Source organism: Panthera onca, chromosome E2 (assembly GCF_046562875.1).
Source record: "Panthera onca isolate mPanOnc1 chromosome E2, mPanOnc1 haplotype 2, whole genome shotgun sequence".
Taxonomy (NCBI): Eukaryota; Metazoa; Chordata; class Mammalia; order Carnivora; family Felidae; genus Panthera; species Panthera onca.
Genome location: NC_138353.1, coordinates 2,124,079 through 2,146,741, shown reverse-complemented (window position 1 = coordinate 2,146,741; position 22,663 = coordinate 2,124,079). Strand labels below are relative to the sequence as shown.

Here is a 22,663-nt window from a genome sequence, read left to right as displayed (position 1 = left end):
TGTATATATAATATGATATACGTGTATATATAATATGATATACATGTATAATAAGATAGGGCTTGTTTTTCTGGAGGAGCCTAAATGACACAAGGTCCCTGCTGAAACATCACCTTCCTGACTTCCCTCTTTGAAATCGTAACTCCGTCCGTGGCCTCGTGCTCCTCCATTGCACAGACCACAGTCTGTCTGAGTAGTGATTTTATTGGTCATCTGTCTTCACAGGAATGAGGGCAGAGCTTTGACTTCGTCTGTTTTGCTCACTGTTGTTTCCCCAGGACTTATAACAGTGCCTGGTACACAGTGGGCACTCCATAAATGTTTGCTGTATGAATGAGCCAGGGATGGCACGCAATAAACGCTAGCCAGCTGGACTGTGGATAAGCGAGTTAGTCTTCTCAGGCCCCAGCCCATTCCATTCCAGACCTGACGTGGCTCCTGGAGACCTGGATGTGGCTTGTGTCCCTTAGTCCCACAGGAAGGAAGGAGGCAGGGTGAGCAGGTTTAGGATCTCCTGGTTTGAATCATGTCATGGCTGCGGGGCATGTGGGTGCTGCAGAACTGTCTGGTACCTGCCTGGGGAAGGAGGGCAGGCCGATGGCGGCTGGAGCGTGAGAGCCTGATGGAGAAGCTTCCTGGGGTGGGGGCTCTGGATGGGTTGATTGGTGTTTGGAAAGCCTATTTACGGATGAGTCATTTCCTGTCTCTAGGAATTAGATAGGGAGGGGGCAGTCTCTCCAGCGTCATCAAGGCCCCAAGATGTCAAAGCGTCAGGAAATAAAAGCCATGGTCACTCAGCCTCACCATGGTGACTGGACAGGGCTCCCTGCTGGCCTCTGGCCAAGCTGCAGCCCCAGGACAATCAGGCCAGAGTGGGGGTGGCCCCTCTGCCCTCACGTGCCTAGACACTGCCCTGCTGTTGGGAACCCTGTCAGAACCTCAGGAACCCAGCACACGTGCCCCAGAATCTGAGGAAGGGGTCTGCTGGATGAGCCGACTGCCCCTCACCGCCCCAGATTCCTGGTCTGGGAATGGTCAGACCAGGAGACTGGGCCCCAAGCCACCACATCAGAGATGGGGTAGAAAGAGGCTCATTCTGCAGAAACCCAGTGGGGGGGGTGGTGGCGGCGAGCCTTCACAGGCAAAGCCGGGAATCTCTTGGAAGTTTTGGAAGTACGGGAGAAGAACAATCCTCTCTCAAATCGCAGACTAACCACTACTCTCTCCGCCAGCCCTAACACGCTGGATGGAATTCTTGTGACCATGAAGCCTTTTGAGTTAAGCACATGGTTATCCAATACCTACGTCATCCACAGCCTTAATAAAATTCTATTATTTTATTAATGATGATTGTGCTCTATTATTGTCAACAATAAATAGTAAATAAACATAATAGTGCTCTATTATCAATAATAAAATATTTATTAATAAATAAATAATTCCTATCTAGAGTACTATTCTTATCCCAGTTTTCCAGGGGAGGAAACTGAGGCTCAAAGCACTAATACTTCGGGAGTATTGGGATCTGGGAGCCGAAAAGACAGACTTTTTATTTGCAATGTTTGTTTTGTAAATGGCACTCAGTTTCCATACTTAAGAAATGCTATTTACGGGGCGCCTGGGTGGCGCAGTCGGTTAAGCGTCCGACTTCAGCCAGGTCACGATCTCGCGGTCCATGAGTTCGAGCCCCGCGTCAGGCTCTGGGCTGATGGCTCGGAGCCTGGAGCCTGTTTCCGATTCTGTGTCTCCCTCTCTCTCTGACCCTCCCCCGTTCATGCTCTGTCTCTCTCTGTCCCCCCCAAAAAAAAAACAAAAAAAAAAACGTTGAAAAAAAGAAATGCTATTTGGACCAGAACGGGACAGGCCACACAAGCTACATCTGGGGGTGGGGAAGAAGCAGGCCAGACCCCTGGCCTGTAGCCTGTGTGGTGTTGCAGGGTGATCGAGTCAGCTCTGGGGTCAGCGGATCCTGGGTTAAGTTTCTGGTCCCGACACTTACTAGGTGGTGATCAGTGAGCATCCTTGGGGCCTCCTTGTCCGTTAAGCAGGAATGGTGCCTGACCGCCCACAGAGGGTGCAGGCAATGGGTGGGGTCACAGACCCGGGTCAGCGTGGACTAAATGCAGCCAGAAGCCCCAAAGGCCTGGGACGTTATTCCTCACAAGCCAATTACAAGGGGGCTCTGCTTCTTGGCGGCTCCCTCCGCTATCTTGCAACGCCATGCCTGGAGACACGTGGGGTACGGCACCCAGGGGATGGATCGGGGAAGGGGAAGTGGCAGTGTGAACACATCCCTCTCCTCGCTATCCACAGGTGAGGGGTGGTCCCTGTCCCCTCCTGGATGCAAGTGGGAAAGGTGGTCTCCGACAAGACTGCTGTGTCCCCAGACCAACTGCACACCATGAAAGAAGGAAGAAAGGAGAGTGAGCCCAAGGTGAGTGCCCAGCTTGCCAATACCACGTAGACATCAGCCACAGATATCAGAGGTCAAATGTCTACCCTTTGGGGATGTCACAGATTGCACAGTTTCCCCCCAAATTTCTATGTTGGAATACTAATGCCTGGTAATTTCAAAATGTGACTGTGTTTGGAGATAGGGCCTTAGTGGGACCATTATCCTAATCCAATGGCTGGTGTCCTTATAAGGAGACAGACAGCAGGGGCTCACACAGGCACAGCGGAGTAACGTGAAGAAGCAGCGAGGGGGCTGCTGTCTGCAAGCCAAGGAGAGGAGCCTCAGGAGGAACCAACCCTGCGGACACCTCGATCTCAGATTTCCAGCTTCTGGAACCGGGGGAAAATAGATTTCCATTGCTGCCAGTGTAAACTAATACAGTGAATAGAGGGAGCCACACAAACCTCCCATCCAGCAAACTTTCCTTGCAGGAGAGTCCCCAGATCCTGCTGCAAACAAGCAGCCACTGAACAGAGAATCACATGCATTCCCTTCTTGAAGTGCCAGGTACACAGACAGCTGGCGGCGTTCAGCACCAAGGACAGTGGCCGGTCTGGCCCACAGGGAGGCCTAGAGCTGAAAGAATGGAGCCATCCCAGGTCAGCATCCCGCCACCTGATGTGGAGGAGCCCACCCAGAGAGAGCCACCAAAGACCATGAGACCAAGTGGAGACCTCGGCACATAGTGGTGAAAAAGAGTCTGTAATTCTCGCAGATTACAGTTGGCTGATGGCCAAGTGTTGGCTAACTTTCTGTGAAGGCCTAGATGGTTAAAAATTTTTTAATTTTTTTTAGTGTTTATTGTTGAGAGAGAGTGCGTGCCAGGGAGGGGCAGAGAGAGGGAGACACAGAATCCGAAGCAGGCTCCAGGCTCTGAGCTGTCAGCACAGAGCCTGACACGGGGCTTGAACTCACAAATCGCGAGATCATGACCTGGGCAGAAGTTGGACGCTCAACCGACTGAGCCACCCAGGCACCCCAGTATTTTTTTTTCAATGTTTATTTATTTGAGAGAAAGTGAGCAAGTAGAGAGAGAATCCCAAGCGGGCTGCACACCCTGTTCCTTCTCATCCACAGAAACAGAGACACAGCAGCTACACCACATGGGCTCCCACTGCCCAGACACCCCCAGTGTGGCTGGGGAGGTGGACAGTGGAGACATCTCTCCGAGGCAGGATCAGACCCAGGCCCACCCTGCCTGGCACCCCCACCATCCTGGACCCAGCTCACAGGGCTCTGGAGACAAGCAGAGCCTGTTTCCTTTGTGCCGACCCAGACCTTGTTCACAGCTCTCCTCTGACAGATGTCACCCTGGGCTGGTGAGCTGTGAGGCCACAGGAGCCTGAAACCTGGGTTCAACTCCCAGCACTGCCACTTACCTGCTGTGTGTCTTTGGGCAAGTAACTTACCCTCCACGTGCCTCAGTTTCCTCTTCTGGAAAATGAGGATAAGGTGCCCATCACACAGAGTCATTATGAGATTTCAACAAGTGAGTAAAAAAGCATGTGCCATATGGTAAGAGTATGGAAATGTTTTAATTTTTTTTAAGTAAGCTCCATGCCCAATGTGGCCTTGAACTCACATCCCTGAGACCAAGAGTTGTATATTCTACTGACTGAACCAGCCAGGTGCCCCTATTTTATTTTATTATTACCATCTGTATATAGAACATCCCCCCCCCCCCCCAGTTTGGTTAGTTATTAGCCTTTATCCCAGGACTCTACATAGGATTGGGTCTACAACAAGCCTCCCCCTGGTTTATTATAGTCAAATACACATAACATAAAATTTACCATTTTACCAAATTTAAAGGGTACAATTCAGCAGCATTTAGTACATTCACAGTGCTGTGTCCTGATCATTGCTGTCCACTTCTGAACCAAAACATCTCCACCCCCAAAAGGAGACCTTATACACACGACGCAGTCTCTCCCCACTCCCTCCTTCCCCCAGCCCCTGGTGACCACCAATCCGCTTTGTGTCTCCACGGATTTACCTGCTGTGGACATTTCATGTAAACAGAATCACATGGTTCATGGCCCTCCTGTCTGTCTTCTTTCACTGAGCATGAAGTTTCCATTCCGCCTTTTGGCGATTGTGAGTAATAGTGCTGTGAATATGCACGGCCAAGGGTTTGAGTCCCTGTTTTCAATTCTTTGAGGTATACACATACCTGAGTGGAACTGCTGGGTCGTGTGCTAATTCTGTGTTCAACTTACCAAGGAATCACCAAACTGAACTGCTGTTTCCACAGCAACAACGGGTCCTTTTAAATTACAAGAAACTCTGGAAATACAAAAGTGGAGACCAGGGTCTTTTAGGTCATCTGGGGCCACAGGGTCTCAGAACCTGCGTTTTAAACTGATAAGAACAGATACTACACTTGATCTTAGCCAAAAGGCCGAGAAGTGATCAGAACCTGCGTTTTTAACCGGTCTTCCTTCCCACTAAACGCCCTGCACACATGCTCTAAATACCATATTGCCCTGTGTGTATATGAGATGTAATCACCCTAAATACCATATATACACATACATAAGATATATATGAACTAATATACATGATGTGTATATGAGACTTATACATACTAATATATATATATGTGGTCCAGTCATACACTAAATACCACATATACCTCCATATGATAAATGATACCTCTATATATGTGTGCTATGGTGCCAAATACCTTACATACCTGTATTTGGCATGTAAACAGGCATACTAAATACTGTGTATACATGTAAGATATATGTAAACTGATCATATATATGTCATTGTTATACATGGGCATATAAACCTGTTTTCTCATCGGTAAGGTGAGGGACCTACTACCCTACCTTACAGGGTCGATGTAAGGCCGTGCCGGGCAAAGGCCTCGTAGATGTGGTTATTAAATCGCACTAACTCTTCCACCACCGGAGGGGGCGGGGAGGGGCTTTTCATTTTTGTGCCTCAGTTTCCACATCTGCAAACGGGGGGGGGGGGGGGGGAAATCCTAGTGCGGGGGCTCCCGTGGAGTTTAGGGAGATAACAGGTGTATCTCTCCGTTTTCCGCAGGCCTGCGCGGCAGCATCTCGCGGGAGCTCGAGAAGCCCCGGGCCCCGCCCCCCGCGGCTCCGGGCCGGCCTTGCCGGGCGGGGTCGGGGTCTGCACCCCGGAGGAGCTCCGGCGCTGCGGGTGAGGGGACCCCGCTCGGTGGGGTGCTGACCCAGGCGCGGCAAGTGCACGCTCCGAAACTGCCGGCGGCGCGGCGCTGCAGTTACTATTACCTAAACAACAGCGGTAACCAGAGCAGCTCAGACGGAGGGAGCCTCGCGCACCACCCCCGCACAGGTGCTGTCCTTGGACCCACTGTCCGGGCGGGGAAACTGAGGCAGGGAGAGGCGGGGGATTTGCAGCCTCTTCCGGGTCCCTCCTCCGATCCCGGGTGCGGGATCCACCCCACCACGAAAACCTGGAGCCGGGCCTTGGTGCGTCCCGGGAGAACACGAACTGCGCCTGCGCACCTCGCAGCTCCCGCTCCGGCCTCGCGGGACCACGCCCCTCTCCCCAATTCCAGAAGGTTGGGGGGGGGGGGTGGCGAGGATTCCAGAGGGTGGGGGAGAACGGAAGACGAGGAGGAGAGGGAGGGAAGAGGAAGGAGAAGGGAAGGGGAAGAGCTGAGGGCAGGAGGGAGGAAAAAAAGGAGAGCTTGGAGGGAGTGGGGAGGGGGGAAGGGGCTTGGAGGGAGGAGGGAAGGGGTGGGACTTAGAGCGGGAAGAGGGCAGAAGGAGCGGGAAAGGGAGGGTAGGCAGGGAGGGGCTGAGAGGTAGGAGTGGGGAGGAGGGCGGTGCAGAGAAAGGAGTGAAAAAGAGGGAACGGGAGAGGAGGGAAGGGAGGGTTGGAAGAAGGAGGATGAAGAAAGAGGGGCAGCTGGAAAGGACCGGGTAGGAGCTCAGCTGTAGGAACGAAGAGAGGAAGGGAGGTAGAGTCAGAGGGAGGAGGGACGAGGGGGAGGAAGTTGGAGGGCTGGAGAAGAATGGCAGGGGAGGAAGTGAAGGAAGGGGAGACGGAAAGGGGGTTGGGGAGGAGCTGGGGAGGGGAGGAGGCCAGGTAGACAGTGAAGCTGAGGAGGAGGGGGGAGGGGGAAGGAAGGGGAAAAAAAGGAACAGTAAGAAGGTGACACGTCAGAAACTGGGGGGAGCAGGGTCTCTGGCACCAGGTATGCCTGGGCTCAGATCCCAGCTGTGCATCTTTGGACTAATGTCGTTTTCTGAGCCTGAGTTTCCTCACCTGCAGAGAGGTTCCCTGTAGGGAAACCTACCCTGTAGGGCTGCTCTGTGGGTTGCAGGGGTTAATTCACGCAGCCTCCTTACCCGAGGACCTCTAAGGGGACCCCATAAAGCCGCGCTGTTCTCAGGTCTCATGCACAAGTGCAAATGCTCTGTGTCTGCACTGCCCTGTGTGGCGGCTGCTGTGGGCCATGGAGCTGAACTTTTAGCTGCATTTGACTTTTTCAAATTTTTAAATTTACATCCAAATTAGTTAGCATATAGTGCAACAATGATTTCAGTAGATTCCTTAATTCCCCTTACCCATTAGCCCATCCCCCTCTCACAACCCCTTCAGTAACCCTCAGTTCCCCATTTTTAAGACTGTCTTATGTTTTGTCCCCCTCCCTGTTTTTATATTATTTTTTGTTCCTTTCCCTTATGTTCAACCGTTTTGTTTTCTTAAAGTCCTTATATGAGTGAAGTCATATGGTATTTGTCTTTCTCTAATTGTGCTTAGCATAATACCCTCCAGTTCCATCCACGTAGTTGCAAATGACAAGATTTCATTCTTTTGATTGCCGAGTAATATTCCATTGTGTGTGTGTGTGTGTGTGTGTGTGTGTGTGTGTGTATACACACCACATATTCTTTATCCATTCATCCATCGATGGACATTTGGGCTCTTTCCATACTTTGGCTATTGTTGATAGTGCTGCTATAAACATTGGGGTGCATGTGTCCCTTCGAAACAGCACACCTGTATCCCGTGGATAAATGCCTAGTAGTGCAATTTCTGGGTCGTAGGGTAGTTCTATTTTTAGTTTTTGAGGTACCTCCATACTGTTTTCCAGAGTGACTGCACCAGCTTGCATTCCCATGGATTTTGTTTTATATTGAACCAAACCCCAGACACTGTGTATTTTCAAGACCCCTTTTTCCCCCTCACGTCCTCAAGTTAATGGTCACAGTTTCTTTGTCTCTTTGTGCATGCCCATCACGTTTGTAAGCCTTCTGATCTGAATAAATACGAGGCAAGGACCCTTATTCGGGGCTCTTGTCTTTTTCCCAGACATTAGCCATCTCTTATTTTAATCCTGTGTCTGCTCTTTTGCTAGACAAAAGAGAACTTTAGACTTAGAGTCTATGACACCCTTGTAGGTTAAGGACTTTTTTCCCCTTGCTGCTTTCATGACTCTTTCCTTGCCTGAGTATTTTGTGAATTTGACTATGATATGCCGTGTTGATGGTTGGTTTTTGTTGAATCTAATGGGAGTCCTCTGTGCTTCCTGGATTTTGATGTCTGTGTCTTTCCCCAGGTTAGGAAAGTTTTCCACTATGATTTTTTCACATAACCCTTCTACCCCTGTTCCTCTCTCTTCCTCTTCTGAGACCCCTATGATTCTGATGTTGTTCCTTTTTTAAAAAAAAATTTTTAATATTTATTTATTTTTGAGAGACAGAGTGAGACAAAGTGAGACTGGGGGAGGGGCAGAGAGAGAGGGAGACACAGGATTGGAAACAGGCTCCAGGCTCTGACCTGTTAGCACAGAGCCTGACGCGGGCCTCGAACCCACAGACTGTGAGATCATGACCTGAGCTGAAGTCGGACGCTCAACCGACTAAGCCACCCAGGTGTCCCTGATGTTGTTCCTTTTTAATGAGTCACTGATTTCTCTAATTTTTAAATTGTGCTTTTTTGCCTTAATCTCCCTCTTTTTCTCTGCTTTGTTATTCTCTATAAGTTTGTCCTCTATATCACTGATTCTCTGTTCTGCCTCATCCATCCTTGCCGCTGAGGCACCCATTCAAGATTGCAGCTCAGTTATAGCATTTTTTATTTCATCCTGACTAGCTTTTACTTCTTTTGTCTCCACAGAAAGGGATTCTGATCTATTTTTGACTCCAGCTAGTATTCTTTTTTAATATATATATATATATTTTTTTAAATTTTATTTTTGGGACAGAGAGATACAGAGCATGAACGGGGGAGGGGCAGAGAGAGAGGGAGACACAGAATCGGAAACAGGCTCCAGGCTCCGAGCCATCAGCCCAGAGCCTGACGCGGGGCTCGAACTCACGGACCGCGAGATCGTGACCTGGCTGAAGTCGGACGCTTAACCGACTGCGCCACCCAGGCGCCCCTCAGCTAGTATTCTTACTATCATGATTCTAAATGCTGGTTAAGACATCTTGCTTGTGTTGGTTAAGTCCCTGGCTGTCATTTCTTCCGCTCTTTCTTTTGGGGTGAATTCCTTCATTTCGTCATTTTGAAGGGAGAAAAGGAATTAATGAGATAAAAAAATTAAAATTAAAAAATACTAAAATTTAAAAATTGAAAAGACACACACACACAAAAAATCAAGTAAATGATGCTAGATCCTTGGTGTGTTTTGATCTGAGTGTTGAAAGGGGCTTGATAGATTAGAGAAAAAAGGGAAAAGAAAAAAAAAGGAAATCGTTTGAAAATTTGAAAAAATGAACACTAAAGTAGAATAAAATGAAATGGTGGAAGTGAAATAGAATTTGAAAAAATTTACACAACAGTAAAAAAATATAGTAGAAAAAAATTAAAAATATTTTTAATAAAAATTGAAAATAAAAATGAATTTTTTTCTTTTTCTGTATTCAAGAAAAAGAAAAGAAATGAAAAAGGGGGGGGAAGAAAGAAAAAAATGAATAGATGAACTGGCAAACAGACTGAAATACGACTGCAATTACTTCATTTTCCCCTGGAAGTCAAACTATGAAGCACTTTATCATCCGTTAACTAGCAGGTGGAAAGACTTGTGTTCCTGATGCCATGGTTGGCCCAGGTGGGTGAGGCTTAGTGTAATGGCTCTGTTCTCCACTAGATGGCGCTGCTCAGCTTACTGGGGTGGATTGTTGTTGTACAGGTAGGTGCGTATGCGCATGCGCCAGAGCAGTGAAAATGGCGTCACCCGGCTACCCGGTCTCTAGTATCGGAGCTCTGCTCTCTGACCGGCTATTGCCACTGGTCCTTTGTGTCCGGCTTCCATCCACCGCCCCCCCGTTTCTACACCGCCCGTGACCACGCCATTAGGTTGCCAGGCGGCACCTCCCTCCTGAATTTTATCTCAGACGTGGCTGTTTCCGGCCCGTCACTTCTGAGGGACTGCGGCTTTGTCCCCACTCAGACCTTCTGCAGGAGGGTCTCACCGAGCAATGGCTGGTGCCGGCCGCCCCCAGGAACGTTCTCCAGACCGTGCTGCTGCCGACACCCAGAGACCGCGGACAGGTGCCAGCCCGCCCCAGAAAAAGTTCACGCAGCATTTCAGGGATTCTGCAAAATCACAACTCACATCTGGCGCCAGGCTTCACCCCCAACGGCCTTGTCCCAGCACCAGCGAGTGTGGTTGTTCTCCTGGGTCCACTGGCCCCTTTGCCTTTGGGGAGCCGACACAGCCTCTACCAGGTGTCCTCCCAGCAGGGGAACCGCCTCTCCCCGTGTGGCCCAAGGACCGCCTGGACTTCACTTTGCTCCTGGGGATTTGCCTTTCCCACCAGAGCACCAACAGGTATCGAGCTGCAGAGTTTCAGACTCTGCACTCCCCCTGCTTTTAGAGTCTTAATGGAATTTAAACCCTCTTCTTTCTCCTTTCTCCCTTTTTAGTTCAGTCCCTGCGGCTGTTTCCACTTTTCTACTTTCTCTCCAGCTGCTTTTGGTGGGGGAGGTGCTTTTCCCCGAACTCTCCCCCCGGCTCCGGCCTCTCTCCACAAGCACAAATGGCTCCCTGCCCTCTGCGGCTTCTCTCTCCCCCACTTCACCTCTCCGTGCCTCGTACCTACGGAATTCTGTGGTTCAGGTTGTGCAGATTGTCATGTGAATCCTCAGATCCGTTTTCTAGGTGTGCAGGATGGTTTAGTGTTGGTCTGGCTGTATTTCACCGATGCAAGACAAAAAACTTCCATGCTATTCCGCCATCTTGGCTGCTCCTTCGCTGCATTTAATTTTAATTCATATAATTTGTCACAGTTACATGTGGCTCCTGGCTGCTGTGTTCAAGGGTGCAGCTCTAGAGCCTTAGTTAGCTATTTTATTGTATATACTAAGCTCGTCTTGTGTTTTGTAACAGTTTGATGGGTCCTCTTGAAAACCCTGCAGTGGGGCGCCTGGGTGGCTCAGTCGGTTAAGTGGCCGACTTCGGCTCAGGTCACGATCTCGCGGTCCATGAGTTCGAGCCCCGCGTCGGGCTCTGTGCTGACAGCTCAGAGCCTGGAGCCTGTTTCAGATTCTGTGTCTCCCTCTCTCTGACCCCTGTTCATGCTCTGTCTCTCTCTGTCTCAAAAATAAACAAACAAACAAACAAAAAAAAGTTAAAAAAAAATTAAAAAAAAAAAAAAAGAAAACCCTGCAGCAACAACAGTAACAACAGCAATACCGCACTTACCACTTACTGGGTCTTCATTAAGTGCCAGGGACTGTTTTAAGCACGTGACATGGGTTAACCCATTGGGTCCTCACTACGTATCCATGGGGTGTGCCCACAGTATAGCTCTCACTACTGCTATCACTTATTGAGTGTGTACTATGTGCCAGGCGCCCTGAGAAACTCTTGACACATGTAATGTCATTTAACTGCAGGGGGAGGAGGCTTCAGGGTAATGAATTTGGGAAAGGTGGCAGGAAAGGGTCAGCAAGATGGGGGGAGGGGTACCATGTAGTTGTGTTTTTCACTCTACTTGGATAGAAGCTAGAAAATTCTGGAACTCACAGAGAAGGGGTGGGCAGAGCAGAATTCTGCTTAGTTTTTTGTTTTGTTTTTCACGTCATTGCTCCTTGTTGTTCTCTGCCCCCAGCCTGCCTTTCCTTGTTCCTTGTAAAACTTTCTCGTTTCGGATATTAAAAATGGCCACACATTTGTTGCCGCCCCTGCTGTCTCATTTCACATTCCTTGAATCTGTGCTGTCCCTGTGGCTTGCTTTGGCCAATAGAATATGGCGGAAATGATGGTGCAGGATTGTGGAAGTTAGATCTTCTGATTCTGATTCCGTCATTCTGTGTCCCCCCCCCCCACCCCCCTTCCACCCCCGCATGCCACCAAGCAATTCTCTGACCCTAGCTGGGTGTTGGAGACCCCATCTACCCAGAGATAGTATCAGTTTGAAATAACTGAAAGATACACCTTCCCAAAGTGATTGCCCTATTGGCACTCCCGCCACCAGTGTATGAGAATGCCTGTCTTAATTACTGCCCACCCCCCCAACCCCATCAGAGGCAGTGGCCTTGAGCTCCTGGATTTTTGGATGGAGGATCAAAGTGTGGGGGTGGGGGGTGGAGACCATGCATTGCCCCACAATATCTTGTCTCCACTTCTTCCACAATGCTGGAACTCCTAGGTTTTAGGTGTGGCCGAGCGACTAGGTTCTGACGAATGAGGTGCCTCTGGGGGCATCAGGTGAGAGCTTCCAGGCAGAGCCCTGCTGCGTTCAGATTCTGGTTTTGCCACTCCCCTGTTAAGGAACCTTGCAGGGGTTGGGGGTGGGCTCCTGGGTGGCTCAGTGGGTTAAGCGTCTGACTTCAGGTCAGGTCATGGTCTCATTGTTCGTGAGTTCGAGCCCCACGTCAGGTCATGGTCTCATTGTTCGTGAGTTCGAGCCCCACGTCGGGCTCTGTGCTGACAGCTCAGAGTCTGGAGCCCTGCTTCGGATTCTGTGTCTCCCTCTCTCTCTGCCCCTTCCCCACTCGTGCTCTGTCTCTCTCTCTCTCTGTCTTTGTCTCTCAAAAATAAATACTAAAAATAAAAGGAACTTAGGGAAAGAGACTTAATTTCTCTACACCTCAGTTTCCTCATCTGTACGGTGGGGATAGGGATAGTATCTAACTTACAGTGCTGTTGCAAAGGACAAATGGAGTCATACAACAGAGCACACAGAGCACTTCTTGGCACATAGGTTCTATTATGTGTGGCCATTAGCATCATAATAACGTTGTTATCACTTCCTAAGGTTGGTGTGAGGTTTAAGTGCAACTCTGCTCCATGCCTCGTATCAGAACAAGTTTCCCTAGTGCTTATTGGTCTCCCAAGACCAGGGAGAGATATTAGGGGGGAATTATATCCATCCGTCTACTCTCACCCACCCCTCACCGGCACCGCTAAAGGAAGTTCAATAGACTTTTCCATGTCCTTCATCATAGATGTTTGCCCAGTAAATATTTCCCGATTCATAGGCGGGATCTTTCTTTTGCTCAAGTTTCTTTAAAAACTGCCTATGGAGATGTGGATGTTTATTTATAAGTGATCACCTGCTTTCCAGAGAAGGTGCGAGGTGGGAAAGAAGTGGAGGAGAAGGAGAGGCAGGTGTGACGCTGTCGTTTTTCTCACTGCTGAATTTAATGTGGCACAGGGAGGTGTGAACGAAGGGGGTGGGAAGGGGGAGGAGATAATTGGGTTAAGAAGGAGACTGAGTTTTTTTCTTCTTCTTTCCCCTTTAGTAGTGGGGGAGAGACTAAGAAATAAAGTAGATGAATACTTATATTTCCTGCATCCTTTGATAAGCAGGGACTTCAGGGGACAAGAGGCTTGGGGTGAGCGGGGAGTCTTTCCCTCAATAAATATCTGAGCACCTCCTCTGTGCCAGACACAGCTCTAGGAGCTGGGAATCCCGCAGTGAGCAAACTGAAGCCACTAATGCTAATTTCTGAGTGGGATCAGAGGCAATGAGGTGGAGAGTGGGGGTGGGGGAGGCAGCTTCAGCTTTGGCAGTCAGGGAGGCTCTCTCTCAGAAGGTGACCTTTGAGCAGGGCCCTGATTAGCAATACACACAGTAGGAGAAGAAACACTGCTATTTCTAGGTTGCTAATTTATTGAAATGCTCCAGTGGCAGAGGCAGAAGAGAGCTTACTTACCCTATCTTATCTGAAACCGGGACCCTCCTGTGCCTTTCAGAAAAACTAATGATGAAATGTTACAAGCCTACAGGGTAGTATTGAAATAAGACAGCGTGTCTTTCATGTATTTGCCACTCAAATTTTTTTTTTAATTATGCAGGTACGTGACTTTGATTTTAAAAAGTAGTTTTAGGGGCGCCTGGGTGGTTCAATTGGTTACGTGTCCGACTTAGGCTCAGGTCATGATCTCACTGTTCATGGCTTCGAGTCCCACATCGGGTTCTGTGCTGACAGCTCAGAGCCTGGAGCCTGCTTTGGGTTCTGTGTCTCCCTCTCTCTCCCCCACCTCTGCCACTTGCTCTCTCTCTCTCTCTCTCTCTCTCTCTCTCTCGGGAGCCTTTAAGAGATGTCGTACATGTACATACACACACACACACACACACACCCATCTCCTCTGATCCTGACAGGGCCAGCAAACAAGGGAATCGAATGGTAGGACCCTCTTTCCCTCTAACACCTGAGGGAGGGTTTCCATGGCAATCAATCTCTCACAGATGGAAAGAAAAGACAGGTTGGCTGCCCAAGAATGGATCCAGGATCCTCGCTGGGAGAAGAGGACCCCTGAGGAGACCCAATGCAGAGACTGAACAAAGTTGATACAGGCAGCCATGGCCCAGCCCCCTTCCCTTTGGGAATGTGCATTCCTGGGGGTGAGACTGGGGAGGGGAGGTGTCCCTCCTGGTGCCAAAGAACCTCCAGAAGTAGTCTGCCCCAGGGAGCAGGACAGGGGCGGGCTTTAGAGTCAGTCTCTCAGATCTGAATCCCAACTCTGCTGTTTACTGGAGGTGTGAGCCAGGTGACTCGGTTTGAGAGCTGTCAGAAGGCGTTGGGAATCGGGGGAGCAGGGCCGTTTTTATCCGAACTCTTAGAGGGGGACTCACCTTCTCCAAATCCCTTTTTAATGAGTATTGTTTTATTTTGTTTTTTGACAGTTAATAAGTAAATACATTTTCTTTGTCAAAGGTCAAAACATATTGATAAAGCAAGACTTCCTGCTGATCTCGCTTCATCAACTCCAGCCCTCTGCTCTGGAGGTGAGTACCTTGCGGGTTTGGGGTGCTCTGGGAAGGATGCGTTTCCTTCTCATGGACGTACATGTCTGTACCCATAGAAATAGATGTAATTTTTGTGAGAATATCTGGAAATGCATTGATTCACTCTCCTTATCCATAGAACAAGCCTGGCCAATATTACCCATCTCATAATAACAAATCCAAATATATATATATATATATAATAGCATATATATCATAGTTATGTATATATATACATATATAACTATGATATATATGCTATTATTATTGAATACATTTCAGTAATTAAATCTATGTATCCTATTTCTTTGATGCTAAGGTGCATTTTTTAGTTTTTTACATTCTAACATCTCTAACACTGAAATATGCCTTAATATTGTCAATATCTTTGGATTTGAGGATTTTAATTTTTTAAGCAAAACCGTCCTATTCACAGCATACCACCGTCAGGAAGAAAAATTAGTTTGCACCCTGAAATTAACCAAGTATAACAGAGCCACTCTGACTAGTCCTGATCCTCAAAAAAAAAACACTTCATGTAAACCTGTAATCCATGGCCAAAAACTTAATCCCTGAGGCTAGCCATGCTGAGATTTGAAGATACATGTTCTGGCTGGGTAATCATTTAACAAAATTACTGGTTTTTCATCACGAGTGAACAAACATAGCCTTGATAAACTTGGTAATCCTGTGAGCCCTTTCTCTTAAATGCCTGTTGTGTCTTGAATTTGGCAAGCCTTTATGTACACATCTATGCGTGCATAGAAAATATCCAGCATTGTTTTATGTTGTTGGGTTTTCATATGAGTGATGTCAGACTGCGTCTGTGGTTTTGCAACCTGCTTTTTTCCACGCGATATTTCCGTGCAGTGGTGTGTGTTCAAGACCTTTCCATATCAGTCCACAAAGATCTATTTTATTCTGTGAAGTGAGGGTCGTAAGATTACCCAACTGACAGCACGGAGGAGGGCACGTATTTCTCTAAGGGGAAATCTGCCTTGTTACTATTTCACCCCAGACTTACCCGCCCCCCGCCCCAGGTGACTAGCTACTTCAAGGTTTTAGGCAACTAGGGGAATGTTCTCACTTCGATCATCCATCTTTTCCCCTGTAAAGTAAACTGAACAATCCTCAGTAGTAGTGAAACAGAAAGGTCTTTGGCGACAGGTTGCCCTGGGTTAAATCCTGGCTATTTACAAGTTGAATTTGGGCCTTTCCCAAGAAGTGTGAGGGTCCCAAATGATCACTCTGGAAATAACCTTAATGTCTGCCAGCTGGGGGAAGGGCCACATAACTAGATGCAGCCACATAGTGGGATTAATGCCCTGGAGTTGTTAAAAAGAATGAAGTAGATTCTCTTCTTTGTGAGATAATCCTTGTTGATAGGATTCCTTGTCTGATGCCACACACCCCTGTCTTCTGGGTCACAGCCAAAGGACCAGGGTGGGAAACAACAGATCACCTGCCCATCAAGTGTTCTCATGCAGAATTTTGCTCAGTAAGAATTGATGATTAGATGACTCAGCTGGTCAGACCATGGGCTGCATCCAGCCAACTGATGTGTTGGTTCACTCATCTTCTTTTTAATTTAGTGAGTTGTCATCATTAAAATAGTGGGAGGGGCACCTGGGTGGCTCAGTTGGTTAAACCTCTGACTTTGGCTCAGATCATGATGTCGCGGTTCATGAGTTCGAGCCCCAGTCGGGCTGTGCTAACAGCTCGGAGCCTGGAGCCTGCTTCGGATTCTGTGTCTTCCTCTCTCTCTCTCTCTCTTTCTCTCTCTCAAAAATAAATAAACATTAAAAAAGTTGAAGTATTGGGATATTTTGGGGCACCAAGCTGGTTCAGTCACTGGAGCATCTGACTCTTGATCTTGGGGTCATGTGTTTGAACCCCATGGTGGGTGTACAGATTACTTAAAAATAGTAATTAAAAAAAAATTAAAGATTCTTGTGGGGGCCCCTGGGTGGTTCAGTCAGTTGAGTGTCCAACTTTGGCTCAGGTCATGATCTCCTGGTTTGAGAGCTGCTGTCAGTGCAGAGCCCACTTTGGATCCCGTCCCCCTTTCTCTGCTCCTCCCCCACTTGCACTCTCTCAAAAATAAACATTAAAAGATAAAAGCTATTGGGATAATTTGTGTTTACAGATAGGACTTTCATTCATTTAATCCTTCAAAAATAAAAAACATTCATAGAATATCTGGTATGTGCCAAGCAATGTTTGAAGTGCTAGAGGCTGAGGAATGAACTAGAAACACAGAGTTCCTTCCGTCATGGAGTCTACATTCTAGAAGGTGAGGCAGATAATCAAGAAAAGAAAAAAGCTATAATGTAATGAGCTCCACTTCTTTAGGGAATTTGGAATGTCAGTACCCACCAACAACTCCATGAGAAGATAGAAAAGTAACTAAGAGCCAGGGGCACCTGGGTGGCTCAGTCAGTTAAGCACCCGACTCTTGATTTTGGCTCAGCTCATGATCTCATGGGGTCATGGGCTCAAGTCCCACATCAGGCTCTATGCTGTCAGCGTGGATCCTACTTGGGATTCTCAATCTCCCCCTCTCTCTGACCCTCCTGCACTCACACACTCTCTCTCCCTTTCTCAAATAAGATAAACTTAAAAAAAATGGATAAAAGCCATACTTCAGTGACCTTGAGGTGATCAAAGAGCTCATATCAGAGGCTTAAAGCTTCCTGCCTCTTGAAAGGGTGTGGAAACCATCCACTTAGGGGAAGGGGATATGCCTCAGGCATCCTGATTGTCCCCTGCAATAGCCAGTACATAGTGGGTGCTTTATGAATGTCTGTCTCTTGAGAGGAGCAGCTGTGGCTTTCCTGGTGACCAGATCTTTGGGAAGAACAAATTTATTCATTTGTTCATTCATTAATCCCACAGTGGTTGGAGTTTATGCCAGGGACTCTTTCTTGAAGAACTTGGACAGTTCATTTTTTTTTAAATTTATTAGAGATAGAGACAGCATGAGTGGGGGAGGGGCAGAGAGCGAGGGAGACACAGAATCCGAAGGAGGCTCCAGGCTCTGAGCTGTCAACACAGAACCAGACGCGGGGCTTGAACTCACAAACCGTGAGACCATGACCTGACCTAAGCTGAAGTCGGATGCTTAACTGACTGAGCCACCCACCTGCCCCAAAACTTGGACAGTTCAAAACCCACCTAATTTAAGACTAATACTAACAGAAGGTGGTTGGTATGTCTCTTTACCAGGTAGAGTGATATTATAATAACAAGCATAGCTTACAATGTACATAATTGGTCATATTCAAAAGTATGGACTTTTGAGGAAGTTTTGAATTGTGAGGCTTCTTCTCATCTCATTTAAAAAAAATGCCACCCCCCCTACCCCCATGCTCATGATTTCAAATGTTTATAATTCAGGTTAGCATAAAATATAGCCATGATGTATTTGTATTAATCTAGAGTATATATCCTTCTTGTGACCCCATCTCACAACATAAAAACTAGGGCCTTTCCAAAAATTCACATATACCTATATAGTAACTCCTCTGTTTCCCCCCAGCCCAAGGTAACCATTAGCTCTAACCCTGGGAAACTTTCCTGCTTTTTGTACATCCACCCCTACCCCTCAGATGCTTTGGAAACTCTGTGTTAATAATTCTAGTCAGATGTAGCCAAGGGCCTGCTGTCCTAAGAGCCAAAGCTGCTTCTTATATATAAATGACTCTGTGTTTTTGCCCTCATTTGCTTTCATCTGCGCTCCCCACAGCCAGAGAGTTTTGTTTCCAGGAAATGACAGGGCTTTTCCCAGGCAGATGCAGATAGGGTCTTTGAAAAGGGGAGAGGGAGAGAGGATGAGGGAGGCAACAGGGCGGGCGGAGAGAGAGGGAGGGAGAGAGGGAGAGGAGAGAGAGAGAGGAGAGACCTTTCCAGCTAGTCTGCTGCAGATTCAGCACCTCGGACAGCTCAGGCCCTGCCGGTTCAGCACCGCGGACAGTTCCGGGACCATAATTTTGCCGCTGCCTCTGCTAGATACCTGAACCCTTGTGAGCAGATTCCTGGACCCAACTGTCACCCCCAGAGTTTCCGAATGCTGGTATCTGGGTATCCTAAGCTCTCCTAGTATTAACCTCAGAAACACAGGCATCGGGTATTTAACATGCCCCAAAGAGGGAATTCTGGATACCTCTCTCTCTCTCTCTCTCTCTCTCTCTCTCTCTCTCTCTCACACACACACACACACACACACACACACACACACAAAGTTGGTCTACTCTCTTCATTCACCATAGAGCACGTAGTTGCTTAGGCTCAAAGTTCAAAAGTCTGCCTTGATTCCTTCCTTTTTCCTACCTTTCACATGCCATCCATTAGTGAGTCCTCTCAGCCCCATCTCTAAAGTGTATCCTGCATCTGTCCACTGCCCTCCCCCCTGCTGCCAGACTACCATCATGTTTTACCTGGTTGATTGCAGCAGCCTCTTAACTGATACTCCCATTTTACCCATTGCCCCTTCTAGAGTTTTCCCCACACAACAGTTCCAGTCATGCCTTGAAAATGTAAACTGGATTATATCACAGCCTTCCTCAATGCCCTTCGGTAACTTCCCGGTGCACTTACAATAACATTCAAAGATGTCCCTGTGGCTTTCAAGACTCTGGATGACTGATCCTATATCCTGTTACTCTCTCCCTTCTCTGACCACTCTGGTTACATTGGCCTCCTTGTTGTTCCTCAGGCCCTGCTGTCCTTTCTGCCATGAATTCTTGCATAACTGGCTCCTTTTCCCCCTTCAGGTCTTATCCCAAAATGCCACCTTTTCAAAAAGACCTCTCCTGACCACTCTCGTCTAAAGTGGCCTCACAGTTACTATCATGTCGATCTATTTCATGTAATTCATTGAATTAACACAAACTACATTTTTTCCTGTATTTATTGGTTTGTCTGCTTCATTTCAATAGACTATAAACTCCATTAAGACACAGGCCTCAACTGTCGTGGCACTCAGAACGACATCTGCAACATAACAGCTTTTTATTTTTATTTATTTTTAAGTTTTTAATGTTTATTTTTGATAGAGAGAGACAGAGTGTGTGGGCAAGTGGGGGACAGAGAGAGAGGGAGACACAGAATCTGAAGCAGGCTCCAGGCTCTGAGCTATCAGCACAGAGCCCAATGCAGGGCTTGAACCCACAATATGTGAGATCATGACCTGAGCTGAAGTGAGCCACCCAGGTGCCCCAAGAGCAACCTTTAATCATCTGAACTATCAGGATCACACCTGGAATTTTCCCCCAAGTTGAGGATCTGGTGATCAATAACAATGGCTCAATCTGTATGCAGTGTGCATGTATTAAGTCCTTTGATGTTGATGATAACCCTATGAGTTAGGAACTGTTATTGTCCTTATTTTATAGATAAGGAAACGGAGACCCAGTTAATTCACCTCCCACAGTTACACAGCTGGTGCACAGTGGATCTAGGTCTGGAAGCCAACCTCTCAAGCCCATCAAAGGCTCCATGGGCTGGGCAGCTCCCCTAGTGTCCTGCACAGGACGTTTTGCTATCAAAGGAAGTGGTGAAGGGGTGAATGAAGGGCCTTTATCTAAATCCACCTCCCCCCGCCTATCCCTTCTTCACACCGAACTATGCTGGGAATGGCTGGAAGTTCATCTCCTAAACTTCTTTTTTAAATTATTTTTTAAGTGTTTGTTTACTTTTAAGAGAGAGAGACAGACAGACAGACAGCCTGAGCTGGGGAGTGGCAGAGAGAGAGGGAGACACAGAATCTGAAGCAGGCTTTAGGCTCTGAGCTATCAACACAGAGCCCAAGGCGGGGCTCAAACCCACGAATTGCAAGATCATGATTTGAGCCAAAGTTGGACACCCAAGTGACTGAGCCACACAGGTGCCCCATCATTTCCTAAACTTCTAAACAAAGAAAGCTTCCCCTCCGAATTATGTGGCAAATATGGAAATGCCTAAGGAAACCAATCTCTATCCTCCCATATTCTTGCCATGTGTCCTCTGGACAAATCCTTTAATTCCTTCATGCCTTAGTTCCCTTCTCTGTTAAATGGGGATAATAATACCTACCACTTGGGGCCTTTGAATGAAATGAAATAATGGACATTTGATGCCTTTGCTCATCAAATTGGTTGGATAAATGACAGTTATTTTGACTGCTTTTCTGGGAAACCAGAATTATTCAACTGTCTATCCATTTGGAATATAAAGTTAAGTTTTTACTTTACACTATTCCAAAAAGTTCCAGCAGTACAACAAACTAAACGTAAAACAAGACTGTAAAGTATGAGACTGTAGAAGAAAGTGTGTTTATGAAAGTAGGAAAAACAGATAGCTTTTACTTTATCAAAACCCAAAATTTGAGGTACTGTGTAAGCAAAGTGAAAAGACAAGTGACAGGCCAGGAGAAGATATCTGCCACAGGTAAAGTAACAGGCAAAGGATCAGTATTCAGAATATATAAAGAATGCCTATAAATCAAGAAGCAAACGCTACACAGAGTAAGGCAGGGAAGGTATGAACAACCAATTCACAAACAGAAGATAACTGATCAACAAACACGTAATGAAATGAAAAGACCAAAAAGAAAACCACTTTCTCCCCCCCACCCATGGCGTTATCAAAAATCTAAAAATTTGATGTAGCTTCCCCGAGAGCAATTTGTCAGGTAGCGATTACGTTGTAAAACTCGAACAACGGTGATAATAGTAGCAACTGTTAGGCACTGTTCTAAACACCATACAAGCACCATGTGTATTTTTTTTTTTTTTTTTTTTTTTTTTTTTTACCTGGGAGGTGGTAAGCATAATCATTCCCACTTAACAGAATGGGAAACCGGGGCCCAGACATGCTAAGTGACACACCCAAAAACACCCTAGGAGCAAATGGTAGCGCCAGCCTCTGACCCTAGGCAGCCTGGCCTCCGGGTCCCAGGGGCTGCCACACCTCTGCTCCAAGTCCTTCCTCCTCCCTCCTACCCTGACCCAGGGTTGTGGAGTAGAGAACTACCACGAGCCAAGAAAGTTGGTGGGCTTGGCACGCAGCTGCAGCAGGGGAAGTAGGACAGAACCTCGGTTCCCAAGAGCGGAGGATGGGCGGCTCATCCCACTGTGGCCGATCGGCACAAGCCCCGCAACCGCACCGCAGCCGACTCGGTTGGGTAGGGAACCTGGGGCCCCTCCGCTCGGTTCCCTACGCTACTGCAGGCGCTGCTCCCCGGAGACGAGCGGAGAGGGGAGGAGGCGAGAAGGCCATCCCCCTCTTCCACCTTCCCCCCTCCCCTGCTGCCTCCACGTCTGCGCAGCCGCGGTAGCTGCTGCGCCCGCTCTGCAGTGCCGGGACTGGGTCTGGTTGGGGAGGGTGAGTCCTCCGAGGGACCCCCGCGGGCGGGAGGTGGGGCTGGGAAACTGGGCTGGGCGGGGGAGGGAAGGGGGACGCGGGCGGCGACCTCAGGAGCGCGCGTGTGAATGTGTGCGAGTTGTCTGTGTCTGGGGGTGGAAGCAGAGGTGTAGGCCCGGGGAGGGGGTCTCTAAGCCCCTCTACTGGAAGAGTGACCGGGCTGGGGCTGGGTCGGGTCTGTTTGTCCGAGCCTGTGCGCCTGGCCCCGTGCGAGGAGGGGAATGACCCCGCGTTGCGCAGCCTCGTGGGTTGCCGCATGCACGTGCGCCCAGGTCTCGCGGGGGTCTTGGCATCTCGGTCGGTCCCCCCCAATGCGTGCATCACGCCGTGTCCCTGTGCCCGCCCGCGTGTGCACTTGCGCGAGTGTGCGTTGTGTGTCTGGGCGCGCGTGTACCGCCCTACAGTGGCGCTGCGCACAGGCGCGGGAATCGGACACGTTTGCATCCCCGCCCAGCTCCGATTAGCTGTGTGGCTTTGATCGAGGGCCTTCTCCGTCTGCAAAATGGGCGTGTCAGTATCTGCTGCGGAGAATTATGGAGAGGAATCCGTTAGGAAGAGGGTGGGGCGTGCGCCCCAGGCCTGGCACACCGGAGCGCTCCTGGAAAAGGTG

At 48.3% G+C, this 22,663-nt stretch overlaps 1 protein-coding gene and 1 pseudogene across 5 annotated transcripts in view; one reads left to right on the top strand and one right to left on the bottom strand.

Moving 5' to 3' along the window:
* Window positions 1-4,687: 4,687 nt before the first annotated feature.
* On the bottom strand, window positions 4,688-4,868 carry LOC132674711 (U2 spliceosomal RNA; annotated as a pseudogene).
* Window positions 4,869-5,526: 658 nt separating this feature from the next.
* The window catches only part of SMIM17 (small integral membrane protein 17), a 32,813-nt gene continuing 15,676 nt past the window's right edge, over window positions 5,527-22,663 (top strand). Inside the window, exons 1-2 of one of the 5 annotated variants that reach the window (XM_081791444.1) lie at window positions 5,527-5,788; window positions 14,582-14,652. The gene's annotated coding sequence lies outside the window, so the exon portion shown is untranslated. Of the gene's footprint in view, window positions 5,789-6,357; window positions 6,420-9,403; window positions 10,245-14,581; window positions 14,653-21,731; window positions 22,015-22,663 lie in introns of those variants that run through there. The other 4 variants (XM_081791445.1, XM_081791443.1, XM_078438701.2 and 1 more) reach the window with 4 other exon arrangements.